The 12,731-nt window shown below is 38.9% G+C and overlaps 1 pseudogene; it reads left to right on the top strand.

Annotated features, from left to right (window-relative positions):
* The first annotated feature begins 485 nt into the window (after nt 1–485).
* On the top strand, nt 486–1,721 carry LOC116884707 (annotated as a pseudogene).
* Nucleotides 1,722–12,731: the final 11,010 nt, after the last annotated feature.

Below are 12,731 nucleotides of genomic sequence, written 5' to 3'. Positions count from 1 at the left end.
CAGTAGAAGAAATAAATACATTGATCAAAGAAAATGCCAAACATAAAAAGTTTATATCTCAAAACATCCAGGAAATTTGGGACACTATGAAAAGACCAAACCTAAGAATAATAGGAATAGAAGGTAAAAATTCCCAGTTCAAAGAGCTAGAAAGTACCTTCAACAAGATTATAGAAGAAAACTTTCCTAACCTAAAGAAAGAGATGGCTATAAACATATAAGAAGCTTACAGAACACCAAGTAGACACCAAAAAAGAAAATCCTTCCATCACATAAAAATCAAAACACTAAATATACAGAACAAAGAAAGAATATAAAAAGATGCTAGGAAAAAAGGACAAGTAATATATAAAGGCAGATCTATCAGAACTACACCTGACTTTTTCTGGCTTGAGAGTGGGCTGAAGGGTTGGTTCGGTGGCCAAGTGGCTGGTGTTTTATGTGGGTGCTAGGGCTGGTGTGAGCAGCTGCCCAGAGGAAGCTTCATGAGTTTGGCAGTGCAATTGTTGGATGAGTTAATGGGCCGGGACCAAACCTCGCCCCGGATGAGAAGTGCAGCAACACGGTGAGACCATGAGAGAATTGTAAATATTATCTCTGTGGGTTTTGTCCTGCGGAATTGTTCACAAATGCTCATTCTGATCTTGATCCATGTGAAAAAAATTTATGATGAAAATCTATAAAAACAGTATGAGAAGAGTTCTTGTTTTATGAAAGTTGGCTATGAGAAAAATTGTTTGCAATACTTACAGAGTTTACTTGCCGAGGTCAAGCATAGAACTAGACGAGGTCATGATCATTTGGCATTTTCTCAAAACCAGCAGTCCTCTGGGGCTGCTGGTCCAACAGGCAACAATGAAGGAAAAAATTCAGGTTCTGACAGACAAATTTGATGTGCTTCTACAGCAGATTGAAGAGTTAGGATCTGAAGGAAAGGTAGAAGAAGCCCAGGGAATGATGAAATTGATTGAACAGTTAAAGGAAGAGAATTGCTAAGATTTATAACTTCAACTATAAAAAGTTTTGCTGCCCAAGAAAAACAGATGGAAGTTTGTGAAGTGTGTGGAGCTTTTTTGATAGTAGGAGATGCACAGTCCCAGGTAAATGACGATTTGATGGGAAAGCAACACATGGGCTATGCCAAAACTAAAGTCACTGTGGAAGAATTAAAAGTTAAGAAAAAGAACAGAGGTACCTGATCAGGATGAATATCAAAAAAGAGAAGCAAGAAAGAGAGGAAAAAGAAAAAGAGTGGGAGAGAAAAAGGGAAGAAGAGGAAAGAAAAAAGATGAAGAGAAGAGGAAGAAAGAGAAAAAGAAGTTCATAGAGTAGACATTCAGGCCGAACTTCTGACCAGAGATGCAGCAGGTCTTGGGACCACAAAAGATCACTGAGAAGAGACAGAAGGAGAAACAGAAATAGAGATCCACGAAGAAGCAGAAGCCATGATAGATCAGAAAGAAAACATAGATCTCGCATCAAAGATCAACGACTGTCAGAAAGCCGAGCTTGAAAGTCATATAAACACAGGATCAAAAGTTGGAACAGAGAACAAGATGGAAAATGCAAGGAGAAAGAGAAGAAAGGATCTGATGATAAAAAGAGTAGTGTGAAAACAAAGCAAAGACACAAACTCTGAATCAAAGGAAAGTGACACTAAGTACGAGGTCAATGGGACCAGTAAAGAGGTTAAATCTGAAGGTGACACTCAGTCCAATTAAAACTGATCTGATAAGACCTCAGATTAAACAGGGGACTACTGTTGAAGACTTTTTGAAGAATACAGAAAACAGAATAGAGTGAAGATCAACATTAAAATAAGGCAAAAGAAAGCTATAGTGGTGTAGAAAAAGCATAAAGCTGTTAGTTATTTGTTTTTTTAAATTATTATTATTAAAAATTAATTCAGGACTGTTGTGACCTGCCAGATTTCAGAACATGTGTTAATAGCATTCATGCCACTTTGAAAAATTAGGTCCTGAATCATATTTTTTCCCTAAGACTTTTTAAGAAATATTACCTAAACATGTGGCTTGCTCAGTGTTTACTTACAAGTTTTCATCTTGGACTTTGAAAACAGGATTAAACATTTAGTATTCCTGTGAGGCAGACTGGGATTCCATTTTTGCACTTCTGCTATTCTTAGCCTTTGGATTTAGAAGTGAAAATAAAGTATCTCTGACTTTCTGTTTCAAAAAAAAAAAAAAAAAAAAAAAAAAAAAGAACCAAAAAAAAAAAAAAGAACCACACCTGACTTCTCAAAAGATTCTAAAAGCCAGAAGAACCTGGATAGATGTATCCCAGACCTTAAGAGACCACAGATGCCAGACCAAACTATTATACCCAGCAAAACTTTCAATCACCACAGATGGAGAAACCAAGAAATTCCACTACAAAGCCAAATATAAACATTATCCTTTTACTAATCCACTCCTACAGCGGATACTAGAAGGAAAACTCCAACACAAGGAGGGTAACTACACCCAAGAAAACATAAATGAATCATCTCACAGCAAACCAAAAGAGAAAAATATCACACACACACACACACTCACACACACACACACACACACACACACAACAGGAATTAATAATCACTGGTCATTAATATCTCTCAACATCAATGGACTTAATTCACCAATAAAAAGACAAAGGCTAACAGACTGGATATGTAAACAGGATCCATCATTCTGATTCATACAAGAATTACACCTGAAAAACAAAATAAACACTACCTTGGAGTAAGGGCTGGAAAAACGTTTTCCAAGTAAATGGACCCAAGTGACAAGCTGGAGTAGTCATTTTAATATCTAATAAACTTTGAGCAAGTAATCAAAAGAGGGAAGGACACTTCATACTCACTAAAGGAAAAATCCACCAAGATGATGTCTCAGTTCCGAACATCTATGCCCCAAATACAAGAACACCCACATTCTTAAAAGAAACTTTACAAAATTTCACATAAAGACTTCAATATCCCACCTCGCTGTCATCAAAACAGAAACCAAACAAAGAAACAATGAAACTAACAGGTGTTATGAACCAACTGAATCTAACATATTTACAGAAACCTTCACCCCAAAATAAAAAATGTATATTCTTGTGAGGACCTCATGGAACTTTCTCCAAAATTGACTATACAATCAGGCACAAAGCAAGCCTCAACAGTTATGAGAAGATTGAAATAACCACTTGTATTTTATCAGATCACCATGGATCAAACCTGGACTTCAACAACAACAACAACAGAAGCAATAGAAAGCCCACATACTCATGGAAACTGAGCAATTCTCTACTCAATGATCATTTAGCCACGGAAGAAATAAAGAAATTGAGGACTTTCTAGAATTCAATGAAAATGAAGGCACAATATACCCAAACTTATGGAAGCAGTGCCAAGAGGAAAATTCATAGCACTAAGTGCCTTCATATAGAAATTGGAGAGATCTCAAGAAGCAACTTAACAGTATACCTGAGAGCTATAGAACAAAAAGAAGCAAACACACCCAAGAGGAGTAGATGACAGGAAATAGTCAAACTCAGAGCTGAAATTGGTCAATTAGAAACAAAGAGAACAATACAAGGAATCAACAAAACCAAGAACCTGTTCTTTGAAAAAGTCAACAAGAGAGACAAATCCTTAGTCAAACTAACTAAAAGGCACAGAGATAGTATTCAAATGAACAAAATCAGAAATAAAATGGAAGATATAATGACAGAAAATTATTAGGTCTTACTTCACTAGTCTGTATTCTACAAACTGGAAAATCTACATAAAATGGATGATTTTCTAGACAGATACTACTTACCAAAGTTAAATCAAGTTCAGATAAACTACATAAACAGTCCTATAACCCCTAAGGAAATAGAAGCAGTCATTAAAAATCTCCCAATCAAAAACAAAAACAAAAACAACAAAAAAAACCCCGGGGTCAGTTGGTTTTAGCACAGAATTCTATCAGACTTTCAAAGAATCACTAATACCAATACTTCTCAAACTACTCCACAAAATAAAAACAGAAGGAATGGTACTAAATTCATTCAATGAGGCTACAGTTACCCAAATACCTAAAGCACACAAAGACTCAAGAAAGAAAGAGAATTTGAGACCAATTTGGCATATTAACATTGACACAAAAATAATAAAATTCTCCTAAACCAAATCCAAGAACACGTCAAAAACATCATCCAACATGATCAAGTAGGCTTCATCCCATATGATTCAACATACAAAAATCTATCAACATAATCCAATATATAAACAAAGTGAAAGAAAAAATCACATGATCATCTTAGTAGATACAGAAAAAGTCTTTGACCAAATCCAACATCCCTTCATGTTAAAAGTCCCAGAGAGATCATAGATAAAAGATGCACACCTAAACATAATAAAAACAATAAAAGCAAGCCAATAGCTAATATCAAATTAAATGGGGAGAAATATAAAGCAATCCCACTAAAACTGAACAAGAGACAAGGCTGCCCACTCTCTCCCTATCCAATACAGTACTTGAAGTTCCAGCTAGAGCAATTAGACAACAAAAGGAACTCAAGGGGATGAAGTAAAGCTATCACAATTCATGATTGATATGATAGTATACATGGTCTACCCCCAATTGTTAATTCAGAGTAGTATAATGAAATAAACTCAAGCCATTGATTTCCAAGATCCAGGGGTGTTCAGAAGAGAGAATTATTTGTTCTAACAAGGTATGAAGTCTAGTGGGAGAGACATATAAGGGAAGAGGAATATATTGGGGTGAACAGTAAAAAGCAACCTGGAGTCAGATATTGTCTTGGGTTAGGGACATTGGTAAAATGACTGTTAGTATCACTGCCTAAGCTTTTTGTATGTATCTGCTCACTCAGTTCTAACACCTCGGAGACAGGTCCTATCTCATTGCATGATGATCCTCTGTAACTTTCTTGCTCACGGGTTTCATAAAACCCTGTGATGGGGGTTGGGGATTTAGCTCAGTGGTAGAGCGATTACCTAGGAAGCGCAAGGCCCTGGGTTCGGTCCCCAGCTCCGAAAAAAAAGAACCAAAAAAAAAAAAAAAACAAAAAACCCTGTGATGCACCAGATTTGACTTGTTGGCTGCAGTACTGAGTTCTCTCTCTCTCTCTCTCTCTCTCTCTCTCTCTCTCTCTCTCTCTCTCTCTCTCTGACCTGTCTAACAACTGTAGCAAAGGCTAACCTCTCATTGCTCAGCACAGCATCCTACATTTCATTTAATACTTGTTCAAAACCTATGAGGCTATCCTCGTCTCCATCCTCTTCCCTGATGACATTAGATTGTCCTTTGTAAGTGTGAAAACAACCTGAAGATGTTAACACCATTATGTTGGTTCCCCATCCCACTGCCACATGTTGTCATATATCTGCTAAAAGCATTGCCTATAATGTGCTTAATTGGGACACTGCCATAAGCCACACATCAAGTGTCCTGTGTTTATTATCATTTTCTTTGCAACTCAACAGAGTGGAACCCTCTTCATTTGCATTTGAGTGGTACTTTAAGCACATATTTTCTTCACAGACATTGCCACATTAATATTTTTTTCCTTAAATCACTTCAGTCTCCTTGCAGTGAGCTTCTGAGCACACAGATAAAATGCTCAATAAATGCTTTAGGAATAGAGAGATGATTTCTCCAAATTATCCATTGTTGGTTAGTCAATATTGCAGTCATTAATTTTCACTTTGTGTATGGACAAAAACAATTTTTTTATAATCATAACACAGGACTCGGAGTGATACAGTGCATTTTAATTCAGAAAACCTTATTATAGTTAGTCTGTTCTGTGGATTCATTCTTCTCGCTGCCTCTTTCTTGGAAAATAGGCCTTTGGTTCAAAAAATCTGTTACACATGCTGCTTAGCTTACATAGAAAACGAAGCACCCTTTGACTCTGCGATCCAGCGGCGTCTTGGGAAATGCTCCGATCTTTCTATTAGCTGCTGGGAGACATTTTACATTTAACAACAGCATATCATCATTTTAACCGAAGTCCCTCTTCAAAAATTATCTTCATTGAAGAAAGCTGTACGGTACAGATGCAACATATCCCATTTCTATTATTCCTGTGCATGCTACTACGGAATAGAGGATTGGAAGAAATTATATGCAGAGGGTTGTGAAGTCACGAATATTCTGAACACCCCCCCCACCCCCAGGGCTTGGCTAAGTGTACTGCCTGGAAAACAATCAGACTTTGTCCCACAGTGTCAAGCACATCGCTGTGCTGCTGTGCTAGCTCCTGCATGTGAAAACCAATGGGGTAGATTTCCTTCTTGTACCAGAATGATGTAATGACCACATAAGGTGAATCTGCTATCACTAATAGAGATTTTCCTGAAAGAGAGGGCCTCTGTCATTTTCTTCCATCATTTGAGAAAGGATAAAGAGTTACTGGGGGGGGGTCCTTTGTTCTTTGTTACAATCTGAATTTCTAGCACACTAGAAATTGCTAGTAATTTCTAGTGAATTCTGGTGCATTATCTGAGGGTGAAGGTAAGAAAGCTTTTACCTGCTTGCTATTTTGTAGTCCAATAGCTGACATTATTAGGGCGTCACATCTGCAAGTGTGTTTTTCAATTAGCTTGGTATAAAACACTTGAAACAGCAGTAACAGATATATTAATTTCCTTATGTACTTTTTCATATTTTTTATTGGGTATTTTTTTATTTACAATTCAAATGTTATTCCCTTTCCCGGTTTCTGGTCCACAAGCCCCTTATTCCATCCGCCTCCCCCTCTTTCTAAAAGGGTGTTCACCTCCCCAGTGAGCTCCCCTTCCTCACCCTGACATTCCCCTACACTGGGATGTCCAGCCTTGACAGGACCAAGTGTTAGGGTTTGACTCTCAGCCCGTGCCTGGACGAACACACAGACAACATGGTTCCACGTGAAGAGGTTTAATGAGAGAGGAAGAGTACAGGAGAGGAAAGGCGGCCAGCCATGGGAATGTGGGAAGTGGGAAGGGGGGAGGGGGAAAGAACAGAGAAGAACAAATTGTAAGAGAGAAGTAAGAGGGAAGTAAGAAACAAGTAAGAGGGAAGTAAGAAAGAAGTACGAGAAAGAGAAGGGGCAAGGAGCCCCTTTTATAGTGCCTGACTGTTGTCAGGCAACTGTAGGGAGGAGCCAACCTGGCTGTCCGAGGTAGCTGTGGGAGTGGAGCTTAGACAGAATACCAACATTCCCCCATCTTGGTTTAATTAAAAAGAAAAATTAGAGGCAATGGTGAAGCAGGAATAGGATCATTGTGTCTCTGACTACTTCCTGCTTGTTTATATAGTGGATTGCGTTGATGGACTTCCGTATATTGAACCATCCCTGCATCCCTGGGATGAAACCTACTTGATCATGATGGATGATCGTTTTGATGTGTTATTGGATTTGATTTGTGAGAATTTTATTGAGTATTTTTGCGTCGATATTCATAAGGGAAATTGGTTTGAAGTTCTCTTTCTCTGTTGGGTCTTTGTGTGGTTTAGGTATAAGTGTAATTGTGGCTTCATAGAAGGAATTGGGTAGTGTTCCTTCTGTTTCTATTTTGTGCATTTGGTGTTTTGACTATTTTGTGACGGGAGGAGTTTCTTTTCTGCTCCAATCTTATTTGGAGTTCTGTAGGCTTCTTGTATGTTTATGGGCATCTCTTTCTTTAGGTTAAGGAAGCTTTCTTCTCTACTTTTGTTGAAGATATTTACTTTAAGTTGGGAGTCTTTGCTCTCTTCTATACCTATCACCCTTAGGTTTGACCTTCTCATTGTGTCCTGGATTTCATGGATGTTTTGAGTTAGGACTTTTTGTGTTTTACATTTTCTTTGTCTATTGTATTAATGTTTTCTGTGGTATTTCGTCCCCTGATATTCTCTCTTCCATCTCTTGTATTCTGTTGGTGATGCTTGTGTCTATGACTCCTTATCTCTTTCCTAGGTTTTCTGTCTCCAGGGTTGTCTTCCTTTGTGATTTCTTTATTGTTTCTATTTCCATTTTAAAATCCTGGATGGTTCTGTTCAATTCCTTCACCTGTTTAGTTGTGTTTTCCTGTAATTCTTTAAGGGATTTTTGTGTTTCCTCTTTAAGGGCTTCTACCTGTATTGTCCTGTATTTCTTTAAGGGAGTTATTTATGACCTTCTTAAAGTTATCTATCATCATGATGAGATTTTTAAATCCAAGTCTGGTTTTTCTGGATTCAGTATTTGCTTTGTTGGGAGAACTGGGCTCTGATGATGCCAGGTAGTCTTGGTTTCTGTTGCTTAGGTCCTGTGCTTGCCTTTGGCCATCAGGTTGTCTCTTGTGTTAGCTTGTCTTGCTTTCTCTGACAGTGGCTTGACCTCCTGTAAGCTTGTTTGTCAGCACTCCTGTAGACCTGTTTCCTTACAACCAGATCTGTGTACAGAGAGTTGTGGGACAGGTTCATTTCTGGGCACAGGCAGAAACTGAAAGGGTCCTATGCCAGACTGCTCCTGGCTTTGTGAGTCCTAAGGCCTCCAGGTGGGTAGCTCAGAGCACAAATGTTGGTCTTACCTCTGCTCCCTGTGTGTCAGCACTCCTCTTCCTTATGTCTTTACAAGTGAGGTGTTCCTCAATGTTGCATGCTCCTCCTTTCAAGATAGAGTATAACTTACAGAAGCTGAATTGCTAGGTTTGTCCCTTAACTGATGCATGATTAAAGGCAAGATTTTCAACCCTTGGTTTCATTTTATTCATTCATAAGATGGTATACTATGGAGTTGTTTCAAATATTAAAAGAATTAATCTAAATGCTTAAGAGTATCTGGGGACTGAAGAGAAGGTTTAGCAGCTAAGAGTTCTACAACTCTTCCAGGGGATCCAGGTTTGATTCCCAGCACACAGATGGCAGCTCAGAGCTTTCTGTAGTTCCAGGCTCAGAAAATCCAAAGCCCATATACATATAAATAAATATAAATATGACAAATTCGGGAGTGTGGTAAGGGCTCTCTTTGAGTATTTGTATTATCATTCTCCTTTCAATAAACTGTCATTGAACTAGTACGGCATCTATCCACATAGCCAGTAGAAAAGAAAACTATTCAAATCCAGCCAAGGCTGTAGAAAGTAAAAGCCTAAAATTTATTTTATCATCATCTCAACTTGGGCTTTTCTTTGACATGTATCAAACCATACTGTCTCTAGACCACCACTCTGCCTTGTCTTGTTTAAGTTGTTTCCATTTTTGCTTATCTCAGAATCCATTCAGATGTCTATTAGAATGTCATTGTCAACAACATGTTTCATTCTTTGAATAAATATAGACCACCTTGAGTCATTATAACTCATGAGAACAACTGTCATAAACTAAGTGACTAAGCCCAGCTGACATAAACAGCAACAGAAACATCAAATTAGCACAATCAAGTCCAATCAGCTATTTGTCAGGTAAGAGCAAAGAGTTTCCAGAATTTTAAGTCGGGTACTTTATAGTTATGCCTTATTTCATTCCAGCCCTGAACACTTTATCTCCTTCTATTGTCCTGATAAATGTCATCTATTTTCTGAGTCCCAGGAGTCCCAGGCTCCATTCTTCCACACATCCCCATTTGCTTTTTCATTGCTGTTCAAAGTGGAAGATTGCTTACCTTCCATGCTCATTGGTCCCACCTTTTGTTCCACCCCACCCTCATTCTACAGTCGGACCTATCCCATGAGCTTTCAGTTATTGCTCCTCTACACTTCTCCAAATTGCCAGTTGTTTCTTGATATTGCCTATATCTTTGCCTACACAAGTTTTAAATTTTTTTCTAGTCTCCTTTCCCAACCTCTCAAGGACTTTTGAGAAAGCAGCATCAAAATGTTGTCAAACAATTCCAGCATCTTTGCGGTCTCTGAGTTAACATCTATGGATTGCTGTTTTGTTTGTCCAGGTCTTGATATTCCCAGCTGGCTTCCTTGGGAGTCACTCTAACACAGGCAGAGGATGGTATCTGTCTTGTCACTGTGAGTGGGAGGGAAGGTCCAGAGACTGCCCACCTCTGCCAACTTGAGGTTTGAGGTGGGATGGGGAAGAGTTCCTTGCAACTAGACAGTGTGAAGGTTCTTCTCCTCATGGGGTCTCTCTGAGAGCACAGGCTGGAGAGGCAGGCCTGACTTTACTGGTGCTAAGTGATGGAGAGAATCTTAACTTTGTTCCAGGCCTTTTTTTATACCATGACAGTAAAGGGCAGAGGCCATTTTGTTACCACTGGGTAGAGGAAGCCTATACCTTGACGTAGTTTCTTCTGTATTTTGCTTGCTATAAAGCAGTTTTTAAAGTTTCTTTTTTCTTTTCTTTTTTCTTTTCTCTCTCTCTCTCTCTCTCTCTGTCTCTCTCTCTGTCTCTCTCTGTCTCTCTCTCATCTCTGTCTCTGTCTCTCTCCATCTCTGTCTCTGTCTCTCTCTCTCTGTCTCTCTCTGTCTCTTTCTCTCTCTCTCTCTCTCTCTCTGTGTGTGTGTGTGTTTGTGTGTGTGTGTGTTTACTCCTGGGCTCTCTGTTACTTCCCAGTATTCTTCTCCGTCTCTCTTTCTGTCTGTCTGTCTCTCTCTCTGTCTCTGTCTCTCTCTCTCTCTCTCTGTCTCTCTCTCTCTCTCTCTCTCTCTCTCTCTCTCTCTCTCTCGGCAGTGGTTGCTAACATTTCTAGGTCCAAATATGGAATCTATGAGACAAAAATAAACACAGGAAAATCTAGCACGTGACATGTTTAGCCTCAAATTAAGATTTCCCTAGCTAACCCGTCAACTTTCCAATTCATAGGTTTTTTAAAGAAATTGTTGCTTGTACATTTGCTTATGTGTTCTCTGTATGTGTCTGTACATGGAGAGCTCAGAGGAAACTGGTTTTCTCTTCCCATGATGTGGCTTCTAAGTATTGACTTTAGTGTGTCAGTCTTGGAGGCAAGCCCCTTACCTGGTGAATCATTTCACTGAAACATTTTTTTTTGTTATGCACATAGCTATAATTTTTAGTTGCACTTAGTGGGAAAAAATCACTTATTCGTGTTTTTAAAAGGGAAACAAGAATTATAAATAATATGAAAACATATTTGAATATATGGCATTTGGTATCCAGAAAAATTAAAACACATCTCTAGTAAATCTAGTAAAATACGGATTTTACATAATCATTTGTGGTACAGATCCTTCCATAACAGAGAGGAAAAACACTCTAAATTTTTCATACAAAATTGGTGCCATCTTAAGATAATTTTTATATTACTGTCTGATCCTGTAAAATCCTATTAGGGCTTACCATTCTCAGCAGGTGTAACCATATTTGAAATAGTCTAAATACGGCGAGGCTGAGTCAGTTAGACATTAATTTCACTATGTCCATAGCCGTGAGATGGCTTCTCGGGTTAAAAGCATTTGCTGCCAAGCCTGATGACTTTAATTAATCCTTTGAACCCATAGGATGGAAGGAGAAAAACCAACTACTATAGATTGTCCTCTGACCTCCACATGCACGCCATAGCAAGTGCATGAGCTCTCTCTCTCTCTCTCTCTCTCTCTCTCTCTCTCTCTCTCACACACACACACACACACACAAATAACTGTTATTTTTGACTATAGGACAATATACAGGGTGAAAATAACTAGATAAATTCTCTTCTGTCCTTCATCCAAGACAATTTTTTCATAAGAAGGAATGAGTTCATCTAAGACAAAGTAATTGTGAATAAGCGACGATAGGTCAGGTTTTCAGCATCCTGCACATTTCAGTATCATTTTTTTTATGTGCAGAGACACAGTTTATCAGACAACTGAAAGTTGTACAACACCGGGGAATGGTTCATTATGTCTGGTTTGCTCAGCCCCTAGGATATTCTTTGAGTATGTCTATGGCACACAGAGCTCGGGAGTGCCATTTGTAGCCCCTGGAACAGGTTTTAGAATGGCAGCATTCAATGATCCATGGGGGAGCCCATCTCCCATTTTGCTAAAGTCAACAGACCACGGTGTGGCACCATGGCAGATTGTTTTATATGTCACATCCTGCAGAGTCATTCTAGTGCACCTTTAGGAGGCTTTGAGTACAGATGGAGTTACATCAATTGCTCGTGGCCACTGCTGTTACGGACATTTTAGAGCAAATGCTATGAACTAATACTGTAGTTCAGATTGGTGGCATAAACTGATTTGTTGTCTCTGATTCTCCCGTAGCAAAATTAAAGTAAGCAAGCAGACAAACATGAGAGAGAAAAAAAGAAAATATTCCCGGGTACATTCCCTAACAGCTGTTTTAACAAGACAATGAAAAACATTTAATGTTCATTCCTAGTCAGCTTTCTAGCTGTGGTCTGAGAGTTTCCGTGAACCTGGTTTCCTGTCTCCTACTAAAAACAAAATAAAACTGGTTCCCTCTGGCTATTGTTGGCTTCCACAGAGAGGCTATAAAATGCTAGAAGTACAGAAGCTGTTTGGAGGGGCCATGGACTAAAACCCTAAAGAGCAGTAAAGGTTCATTTTGTGAGGCTTTTGCTACACTGCGGGATCCCACAGATGCTCACAAACCACAGCCTGTGCCCAGATTGTGATTTATAGCAAATGCCTACCATGATATAAAGATACAACTGGAAAGTAGGTCAAGAAAGTCAGTGGAGGACAGTGGGCCTTATTTATGGCTTCTCTTCTCAGTACTCTCCAGCACAGAAGGATATGGTCCACATGGAATAATGTGTTGGCAAAGGGATAGGGGAACAGACGGTCAAGAGTCTGTGCTATGTTT

Source organism: Rattus rattus, chromosome 15 (assembly GCF_011064425.1).
Source record: "Rattus rattus isolate New Zealand chromosome 15, Rrattus_CSIRO_v1, whole genome shotgun sequence".
Taxonomy (NCBI): domain Eukaryota; kingdom Metazoa; phylum Chordata; class Mammalia; order Rodentia; family Muridae; genus Rattus; species Rattus rattus.
This window is presented reverse-complemented; position numbering and strand designations above follow the sequence as displayed.